Consider the following 11835-nt stretch of genomic DNA (forward strand, 5'->3'; position numbering starts at 1 on the left):
AGGCAGAACGTCCAAAAATACAACCCGACGTGGGCATCCACTAAAAACATGGGCACAAAGCTCACCGCCTCAATCCTGCGGTTCTCCTTTCACACATCCTGCAGCCACAAGGATCTCACACACACCCAGCCCTCTCAACAGACAGAGAAACCGAGCCTAAATACACCCACTCTAATCAGCACAACAAGACACAGGTGAGGGGGGAGGAGACAACACAGGACACCAGGTGCCCACCGTCATCAGCCACAGACAACATATACTGTGCAATTACGCTAATAAAGTGCCCTATTACCCGGCCTGAAGTTCCCTTCAGTAATAAGTATATTTCAGTTAAAGAGCTTATAATAGTGGCTCACGAAAAAAATCCATCAGAAAGCTGCAGCTGATCCAGAACGCTGCTGCTCGAGTCCTCACTAACATTAAAAGAGTGGATCACATCAGTCCGGTTCTGAAGTCTTTACACTGGCTACCAGTCGACCAAAGAAAAATACTATTGCTAGTTTTTAAATTACTAAATGGCTTAGGACCGAGGTATATAAACGATCTCCTGCATAACTATGAAGCATCCAGGAGTCTCAGGTCCTCTGGGTCGGGTCTGCTCTCTGTTCCAAGAATAAGAACTAAACATGGAAAAGCAGCGTTTAGCTATTAAGACCCGGCAATCTGGAACAAACTGCCCGATTCGTGCACGTCCGCTGAAACACTTAACACCTATTTTCAAATCCAGACTAAAAACATATCTATTTGCCGCTGCTTTTAATTGAGCTGTTCATACTCACACTGCAGTATGCCTTTTATTAATGTATTCTGTACCTGCTGTGTTTATTTATTTCATTATCTTTGCTTTGTTATGCCTGTTTTTAAATGCCATTTAATAATGTGTTTATGCTGTATATATTCTTAAGTCTCTTTTGTTTTTATTTTGTAAAGCACTTTGAATTGTCGCGTGCTGAAAGGTGCCCTAAACTTGCCTTGCCTACATAAGTGCCTGAATCTTGTTCCAAAGATTACTAGTCTCAGTTAAAAAGTGTATTTCTGCCGTCTTTGTCGAAACAGGGAACTATTTATGCAATCATTGCTCAAGGTCCAGAGGTGTGAAGTAGTGGAGTACAAATACTTCGTTACTGTACTTGAGTCAATTTTTCTGGTATCAGTACTTTTCTGACAACTTTTTACTTCTTACGTTTTTAACCCAAATATCTGTACTTTCTACTTCTTACATTTTCCAAACAGGCTCGTTACTTTAGAAATGTAAATAGGCGAAATTCTGAGAAAAAGTCTGGTATCAGTACTTTACTCCACTACTTATGTTTCTGACGACTTTTTACTTCTCACATGTTGAACACAAATACCTGTACTTTCTACTTCTCACATGTTGAACCCAAATACCTGTACTTTCTACTTCTCACATGTTGAACCCAAATACCTGTACTTTCTACTTCTCTCATTTTCCAAACAGCTGGTTCCTTTAGTTTGAATGCGTGTTTGGTGGCGTGATCATTATTATTTAGAGTCATTGCGTGCCTTGATTTGAACACGATCCGTGTATCCATCATTTCCTGGTCTTCTCTAAAGAAGAGGGACCAATGGAAACGTTGTCATGTTATTGTAAATAAGAATTTGTTCTTAATTGATTTTCCTGGATAAATAAAGGTTCTACTACTACATGTTGCCGTTGTTCAGCATGGAAATATTCATTAGCTAACAATGACATTATTGTTCTATTAATATAAAGGGAGGTCAGGTACTCTTTAAAACAGCTGCTATGGGTACTTTTTACTTAAGTACATTTCGAATGTTTCGTTACTTCTTCTTTTACCAGAGTATCTTTGAACACGAGTATCTGTACTTCTACTTGAGTAAAGGATGTGTGTACTTTTGCCATCTCAGAAAAATTCAAAAAAGTCGAAATTCTGAATTTCTTGTGATTTTTTCGGAATTCTGAGAAACATTTGAAATTCTGAGAAAGATTCGAGAAATGTTCTTCAAGTCAAATAGATGAAATTTCATGGACATTTCGGGATGATTTAGAAAATAATGGCCCAGACTCAATACAAATCTGTCAATGCTCTGTTTAGCCAAGACCTTACTGTAGCAATGTTGTAGCATTTGAATGTAGATATTACCTGTGTTGTGTGTTCAAAAGCTGTTACAGTTCATGGTGTTCGTGGGTACATTTTGACCCATGATTTATTTCAGTCCAAAACACACAAAAAAAGACTATCGTCCAATATTGTTTTAACTACATCATAACTAACTTATAATGCACTCATAACCGTACAATCCTGTTGTAATTTTATTGTATGGCCCAAAACACATTACACCACATATTGCACACGTGCATGTGTGTGTTCAGGTTCAAGTGTACATATTGTTTGAGAAAGGTCGAGTTCCCGTGGGGGGAGGGGAGCAGAGGGAGGGGAGACCAGGTGCATGTTGCGAAAAAATTATTGTTACAGTTGATGGAGGGGGTGGGGGAGGGGTGTCTTTTTGTTCACCTGTCTAGTCCCGTCATTGCACTTCCTGTTTTATTTTGTACTTACCTCTCTCATTTCAGGTCCCCTTACTTCCTCCCTTTGTGTGTTTTCCCGTCATCGTCATTGTCTGCCCCGCCCCTGATTGTTTCCACCTGTTCCCACTTACCTCATGTATAAATAGTCCCGTCTCCCTTTGTCCTGTGCCAGTTCGTCTTGTGCCTTGTGCCATTAAGAGAGCCAGCTTGTCACGCCGAGAGATTTTGTACTTTGTGAACATAGTCAAGTTTATTTAGTTTGTTTGCCTTGCTACGTTTTGCCTCTCAGGAGTGATTTTTGTTTGAACTTTATACTTATGCAAAATAAAGACCTTTTGAACAACAAACTTTCTTTTGAGTCGTGCGTTTGAGTCCAAGTGTCTGTCAAGGTTCTTAACACTCTTAAGCCAGTGGTCATAATCTTCCATGTGTGTGGAAGTGAGAGATGATGTTGTGGGAGTGGGCACTCAATGACAGTCTTGTAGTTCCCAAAGAGCAATTAGCCCAATCTGACTGAGCTAATTACAGAAGAAGAATAATGACCAGAGAGGAAAACCTGACGTGATGTCTGGTGGTGTGGAGAGAAGATGTATCGTCAACAGACCACAAAACAAAAGCAGTGTTATTATAATACTGTGATAAGATCCAGATAATTAACTTGTTGTTATTGTTAATTATTTGATAAAACGAATAAATGAACAAAATATGTTGTTGGCTATTAGGTTTTACATTTTTACAGAACAAGCATTTGAACAAAATATAATGTAGGAACCCATTTCTGCATCGAAACATACCAGTAATGTGTAGTAATGATTTTGTCATGTTCTGAGATCAGATTTGATGCACTAAGACCAGAATCTGAAGTGTCATTGTTACAAAGTAAGCTGTATCATAATCAACATTACCTTATGATGTGTATTGTTTCACATCCTCTGAAGCTCGATGATCCATGCAGCACAATGGTGCAAATCCATCGTCATACAATGATCTCGCGGCTCACTTGACCTCATTGTTCTATTTAAAACGAGTGTTTCTACTGCATTGCACTAATCTGATGAAGTGCGTTTAATATTGTTTGTACACTTCAAAGACAGTGGCTTTATTGCAGGCAAAGCCAACAGAAGGCATGGCATACGAGTGCTGACAGGAATATTAAGTGAGGCAGCCTGAGCAATATAGAATATAAATGAGGTTATTTTACACTGCAGAGCTCTGCAAACCGACGCACAGACTTCTCTCTTTGTAATAAATCATTCCCATTCAGACAGCCTCTACTCTTAGGGCATTGTTTAATACTATCTGCAATAGAGGGGAGAAATAAATTGGTTTACATTGCATAAAAAGGTGCTGCAGTTGGAATGCATGATATGATGATGAAAGATAGAATATACTCGACTTATTGATGATAATGAACTTACAGATAGGAGAATGTTGCATAGTGGGTGTCATATGGGAGTAATATTAAAATGGGGAATGGGAGAGAAGTCCCACGTAAGCAGTAAATGTAGCAGCGTAAGATTTTCTGAAATAGCATTTTAGTCCCTATCCACTCCTTTCAATAGAACAACATAAAATGCAACGTATGTCTATACCCCAAGCCCACAATACTGTGTGTGCCATGGTGAGATAAGTATTTTGTCAGAGATACAGAGGGCTAAAGATGACAATTAAGAAACACTTGCTTCTTCTCTGAGGTGGGTATTGTGGCAGACACAACTTTAAGTGGATCACTTTTTATCTGATAGAAAATGATTGCTGTTGTTTCATATGCGTTGGCTTTTAAGCCTTCTGGTTATTTTACTCGCACTGAAAGCTGTGATGTAGGAGTAAACTCTTTACTGCAGCAAGGTCCAAGACAAAACACAACAAAGGGAGAAGAACTGTGGAAGTAAATCTGTTTTTGTTCTCCCCTCTGTTTTTCTAACTCGGGTACAATTCTACCTCCACGTCATCTGGGTTGCAGCAATCCCAAAATGAGTCAACGTGCCAAAGCTATTCCCAGAAGAGCAGTTACATAAGTGAGACAGCTACGAAGCACAAAGACGTGAACACTTAAAAAAAGGTGAATTTAACCCTCCTATTGTCTTCGTTTCTCCGCCTTACTTTGGTGTTCGCGTGACCGGTCCTGTTTTATCTGCTATTACATTAACACAAAAACCATTAATCAGCACCACATTTCATTTCACACCCTTTCAAACTGTACATATTGTATCAGACTACTGGTATACATGAACAACTGCAGTATATATACAAAGAACAGACACTGAACATGTATTGCGTGTGCCAGGTGTGATCCATGTGGGGGGATGGGCACATAAGGGGGGGGACACATTTAGAGTATGTGAGTGTGTGTGTGTGTGTGTGTGTGTGTGTGTGTGTGTGTGTTTTATCTGATCCGGATGGTTACTACCGTACTTTTCGGACTATAAAGCGCACCTGCATATGAGCCGCAGCAGCTAAATTGTCCGTCTGTCTTGCTCTCGTTCTGTCTCTCGGTTCCACTTTTACTTTGGCGCGCTACCTGTCTCACTCTTTTCCGGGCTCCAGCTGTTCCTGCTGGAGCCCGCCGCTTAAAGGTGGCGGGCGCGGACCGGTCATAGAGCCCATAGTGTTAAAGGTGGTTCATTTACCTGTAAAATCCATAGATTTAGGAGCTTCCCTAGTGGCCGTTAGCTGTACAAAGAAAATGGGGGAAAAAGTCGCGGCTTATAGTCCGAAAAGTACGGTAACTCCATACCGGGAACACCATGGTGTTACAAAGTTGACTAAATCATCCAAAATGCAATGAAAGTGGTGATCAGCAATTGTATATGTTTAAATGTCTTCTGTGAAGGATATCATAAAGTCGTAATGCAGTCGAATGTAAAACAAAAAAGTTATGATTGATGAAAGTAGTAAATCGGTCAGATTTGACCCGAAGACAACAGGAGGGTGAAATGCTCACTTCCATTGCGTTACCCGCTGACAGTGGTTTTCATTTCTTCTTACTCTCTCACTGAGATGGTTAAACATGCTTATTGTGGAATATGACATTTGAGACCACTAAACGATTGGTCAAATCGATTTGACCTACAAGATAGGTGTTAAACAGGTATGTGATATACCTGCATCACAACATAGGTATAGGCATACACAATACCTCTGCTGTTGGAAATAAAGTCTGTGCTTTTTGCTGCTGCATTTTGATTGGCAGAGCAGGCGTGTAAGGCGATCAGTCGAGAGTGCAATACCTGTGATTCTTTTAGGAAATGAGATTCACACCATTCTATAGTGGGAAATGAAAGTTGGCTTCAAGTGGGCCTCTCTGCTTTGAATTGGAGCCAGAATCATTAGGATTTACAAAACTCCGGCGTCAGGGTTTGGTGGCTCATTATTCTCCCGTTGTTGCCTCTTCCCATATCTCCTCGTGCACAGCGTTGCCCTCCAACACCTCATGTTCAGAGATAGGGAGGCGCTGCGCTGCGCTGCTCTCTGATCAGATACACATCAGGACACGTGGTTAAAGATTGGACTTTATGCACCGGTGTACCTGCTCACTGGATGAAATATGATTTTGGAGGCTGAGGGTGATTCCAGCTTGTTTTATTACATCTCTCCGGTGTTTCTTAAACATTTGTCTTAAACATAGTGAAGAGCTTTTGTCGGAAAGTCTTGGGTGTATACTATACTGCGAGGATTATGAATTGTTAACAATATTGTGTCATGAAAGAATAGTAACAATACGACAATGATGATGGAGAGAGGAGACAAGATGTGTATACATTGTGAAACTCTACAGTATCTTTGTGCTAAAAATTGTTTATTAGATCACTTAAACACTAACAGGTTGTCTGCCAGCTAACAGTGCAATGTTCGGAGCCGTTTCCTGGTCGTATCTGTGATTTGCAAACTCCATAAAAAGGTACATTGTATTGTTTTCCACTAAGTAGTGCACTAAAACGTATGCCTAGTCGTTGCTTTAGAATGTAACAGTTTGATTCTTGTCTCTCCGACGACACAGCTAAAACTTTACCCGTTCTTTGAATAATTGAATTCAACACTTTAAGGAGTGTGGGAGCAGGTGTTGAAATAGCATGACTGAAGTACGTCTGATGAAAACCAGTGTGAATGTTGGCAAGATAAACTATTCAGGATAAAGTTTCCGACACATGCTTAGTGTTATACACAATTAACACGATGGGTCCCTCCAAATGTTGAATGTTAAACAAACTAGGCTTGTTTAAAACTGTCAATGTGTGTCCTAGCAAGCTTAGACAATACCAGAAATATTGTTAACCTTCATTTTCACTTTTAAGGGATGAATAATTACAATCTCTGTTTAACCTTTGCGTCTTGACTTGATATATTCAAAAGGGTTGTACCAGGGACACATTTCTACAGGAAAAAAATGCCCACTTGCTTTTTGTAAATTATGTACAAAACTGTACCGACCGACTACAGGATTTAGACCAGGGGTGTCAATCTCAATTTCATCACGGGCCACATTCGCATTATGGTTGCACTCAAAGGGACGTAACTTTAAGACTATATAAAAATACATGTATACATATTTAATATATATAAAATAATGTATTATATATTACATAATTGCCTCTGCATTGGATTATTATCGGATAGGGTAATAGCTTCATAATTAACTATGTCTGCTAGCAGAAGTCTAGTCTAGTCTAAATAATTGCAAGTCTCTTCAGTGTGAATGTCACAAAATGTTTTAAAAGAAAATCAAAATTAAAAAAAGGTGACATTTTGAAAAAAAGTCAATTCTGAGAAAAAAGGCAAATGAGAGATGCATTGTGGGATATGTAGTTTATGGGCAACATGCTTCTGTAAATCGCCATGTAACCGTATAATAAACATATTATAGTCTTTCAGAGCTCTTGTGGGACCGTATGAAATGAAGTTGCGGGCCGGATTTGGCCCCCGGCCGGGCCTTGAGTTTGACACCCCTGATTTAGACATTCTTACACGTTTGTGTAATCTCAGCACATCTAGTCCGTAATACTCCTACTGAATCTAAACACCAATTAAAAAATACAAAATAAAAGACCAGCTGCACAAGTAAAGTACCACAGAGCAATGTATTGTGAATTATGATTCATTTCATTTCAAACCTTTATTTAACCAGATTGGTCCCATTGAGATCATAGATCTCTTTTTCAAGGGAGACCTGCAGCATATAGGTTCCACATGAAACATAAAACAATAAAGGACATTATACATTATATTTACAGGATACATAGTTATAGACATTTACAAGTGCCCATTGTATCGGCAAGCATTTCATTTACCCTAGCTTTAAAAACATGCAGAGGAATGAGATTGCTCAGTTTCAATTCTTGCTGAAGATTGTTCCAAGCAAGTGGAGCTGCGCACATAAAAGCTGTCTTACCTGAGACAGTCCTTGCTCTTGGCACATCTAACAAGACCACATCATGTGACCTCAGACAATAGCTGCTTGCAACTCTCTGTGTTATCAGCGAGCAGATATAATACGGGAGTTTACCCAACAAAGCTTTATAGATAAAAGTGTACCAGTGACTGAGCCTCCGTACAGAGAGAGATGGTAAACCTGCCTTGGTATACAGTGTACAGTGATGAGTAAGCGCTTTACAATTTGTGACAAATCTCAGAGCACTGTGATACGCAGCATCCAATTTGCTCAGGTAATTGGCAGGTGCATTCATATACAACAAATCCCCATAGTCCAGCACAGGTAAAAAGGTCACAGTGACTAGCCTTTTCCTGGCCTCAAGCGAGAAACAGGACTTGTTTCTGTAGAAAGAACCCTAGCCTAACCCTCAGTTTTTTTAGCAGGTTATTGACATGAAGTTTAAAAGAGAGACAATCATCAAGCCAGATACCAAGGTATTTGTAACAGGCAACAACTTCAAGTTTTGTTCCTTGCGTAGTTACAATATCTAAAACAAGCTCTGGAGTCTTTTTAGCTTTTGAAAAGAGCATTACCTTGGTTTTCTCAACATTTAAAAGAAGCTTTAGTTCAGAGAGCTGAGTCTGAATAGTGTTAAAAACAGCCTGTAATTTAACACCAGCCTCCTGAATGGAGGGACCTGCACAATACATTACAGTATCATCCGCATAAAAATGTAAAGTAGCTTCATCCACATTATCACCTACGCTGTTGATATATATGGAGAATAAAAGTGGTCCTAAAACAGAACCTTGGGGAACACCATTAGAAATGTTTAACCATTCAGAAGACAGCCCATCAAAATGAACACATTGGGACCTTTCAGAGAGGTAGTTCACAAACCACCCCACTGCATGGCTGGATATGCCTATACTGAGTAGCCTCTGCTTTAAGATGCGATGATCAACGGTGTCAAACGCTTTGGAAAGGTCAATAAACAGAGCTGCACAACTCTGCTTATTATCTAAAATAGTAGTAATGTCATTTACCACTTTCATTGTGGCAGTGATGGTGCTGTGTTTCTTTCTGAAGCCTGACTGATGTTTAGACAGGATATCATTTATACATAAAAACTCCTTTACCTGTTCACTCACTAAGCGTTCGAGCACCTTAGCCAGAACTGACAACTTAGAGATTGGCCTATAGTTATTTAAAATAGTTGCCTCCCCTCCTTTCAGTAAAGGCAAGACATAAGCAGACTTCCATACTTTTGGAATTGTGTTCGTGCTGAGGGAGAGGTTAAAAAGAGAAGTAAGAGGTGGAGCAATAAAATCTGCAGCTATCTTTAAAAAGAAAGGTTCTACGTTGTCCGGGCCAGCCGGTTTCCTAGGATCTAACTTGGATAATGCTTCATGAACAATACCAACAGTTAAAGGAGTAAAACTGAAAGGGTTTTCCAGACCACATTGTTCAGAGTCAAGGATTGGAGCGTTCACAGGAGCCACACAGCCAAACAGAGAGCCACAAGACACAAAATGCTTATTAAAACAATTTAGCATAGTAGCCCTGTCTGATATAGTGCCAGATGCTGTGGTAAGGCACGGAGGTAGCTCATTTGGGATATCACCAGTAGAAATCGATTTTATGGCTTTCCAAAATTTCCTAGGATTATTCAGGTTTTCTGTGGTAACCGACAAATAGTACTTTGATTTAGCACTTTTTATTTGGGATGTGAAGCTATTTCTTAGCTGCCTAAAACGTAGCCATTCTACCTCTGAGCCTGATTTCCTAGCCTTAGCCCAAGCATTATTTCTCTCATGAAGGAGACTGGACAGCTCAGCAGAAAACCAGGGATTGTTTCGTCCCTTCACTCTAAATTTACGCAGAGGTGCATGTCTATCTATAATTTTCATAAAACCAAGATAAAAATAAGACCATGCAGTTTCTACATCAGCACACAAATTGATTCTACCCCAATCAAAATCAAACAGATCATGTAAAAAACCCTGCTCCACAAAGTGTTTTTTGTCTCTCTTTGTGATGATACGTGGTTTAACCTTTTGGACCTTAGTGTCCCTAATTGTGGCTACAACACAGTGGTCACTCACATCATTAGCAAATACTCCCACAGATGAGTATTTATGTGGAACATTTGTTAAAATTAGATCAATTAAGGAGGATTTATTTTGGGACTTAATATTTGGGCGAGTAGGACTGTCTATAATCTGGGTAAAATTCAATGAGGTACACAGGTTTTTAAAATCCTCTGACACAGAAGTTAACCAGTCCCAATTAAAATCACCAAGCAGCACTATTTCCTTGTAGGAAAGTTGCGATAACAGTTTTGCCAATGACGATAAAGAGTCCTTGACAGCCGAAGGGGCCCTGTAGCAGCCCACCACCATGACCTGTTGACCCTTTGTTACCTCAATATTCACGGCTAAAAATTCTAGCTGTTTACCAACAGATTTGGAAACCATATTAGTTACACAAAACTTATTTTTCACATAAATGGCAACGCCACCACCTTTTTTAGGGCGGTCAGTACGATATACACTGTAACCATTTATGTAAATGTCAGAGGCCAAAATGGATTTATCTAGCCACGTTTCTGATAAGACAATGACATCAGCATCAGTAGAACTCGCCCAAATACGGACAAAATCTAATTTAGGTAACAGACTACGCACATTTAAATAAATTAAACCTAGCCCAGATCTAGATATAAGATCAGCAGGAGTAGCTATTTGACTAATACTGCTCGGTGGACCTGGATTTGGCTGGACATTTCCTGATAGTAACAACAATAAAAATACCAAGCACCTTTTCCTCTTAATCAACACACATACATTGTCAGCTGTTCTAGAGTCACCAGCAAACTTCGCGAAAGTGAGATTAGAGTTTAAAAAACAATTCTGAAGGACCATCGTGGCAGGCATGTGAGAAAGACAAACATTTTCCGAAATGAATGTCCGCGACAGTGCAACCAGCAATTGTTTGTGCAACACCTCCGAAACTGTACAGGGGATGTCCACTGCGGGCGGCAGAACATACCCGAATCCAGTAGATTGTTCAGGACGACTAGCGATCTTCTCCTTGTCCAGCACAGCCAAGAAAAGGCACAGCAGAAACACGACACCCGCCATTCTCCCAGTCCAGCACAACAGTATCCACGCTGTTCCCGGAGCAAGGTGGAGCAGGCCTCAGCTACAGCAGCACAGCAGAGCAGAGCAGGTGGAACCAGGCCTCAGCGGGCGGCAGCACAGCAGAGCAGGTGAAACCAGGCCTCAGCGGGCGGCAGCACAGCAGAGCAGAGCAGGTGAAACCAGGCCTCAGCTACAGCAGCACAGCAGAGTAGAGAAGGTAATCCCACCGCGTTACACCGGCTATTTAATCCACTTTACATCTCCGCCGGTAGCACAGGCTCGGAGAGGAGCGGCGATACGCGGTGTGAGTAGCGGCGAGAGGAGCAGCAAGAGGAGCGGCAAGAGGAGCGGCAAGAGGAGCGGCGATACGCGGTGTGAGGAGCGGCGAGAAGGGCGGCGAGAGGAGAGCCAGGACCACACTTCCGACTCTTTATCTCTGCAAGAGTTGCTCCCTCTCGTGCTAAATCCACTCGGCGGGCAAAAGTAGGATCCCAGAAGTGATTCGCCCAGTGTGGAGTGGCTCCTGAAACCCTTCCCGACGTGCCTTTAGTGGAACTCGGGTCCGCTGTGGTGGATGAGGTTGAACGTGATTCTCACCTTACAACATACAACATCTTAAAAATCTTCCTTTTCAGGGCCGTTTCTCTCAATCTAAATTTCTCATATAATCAATATGAAATTGCTCCATTTCTCCTGACAGGCTAAGCTTTGGTTCAATATATGGCTATATCTTTTTCTAAGGGAGTAAAACCCCTAATTTAGTCTGCAATAAAGTGGCTTAGAGAAACTGATTCTTTCCAGAACATTAA

Source organism: Pseudochaenichthys georgianus, chromosome 3, assembly GCF_902827115.2.
Source record: "Pseudochaenichthys georgianus chromosome 3, fPseGeo1.2, whole genome shotgun sequence".
NCBI classification, from domain to species: Eukaryota; Metazoa; Chordata; class Actinopteri; order Perciformes; family Channichthyidae; genus Pseudochaenichthys; species Pseudochaenichthys georgianus.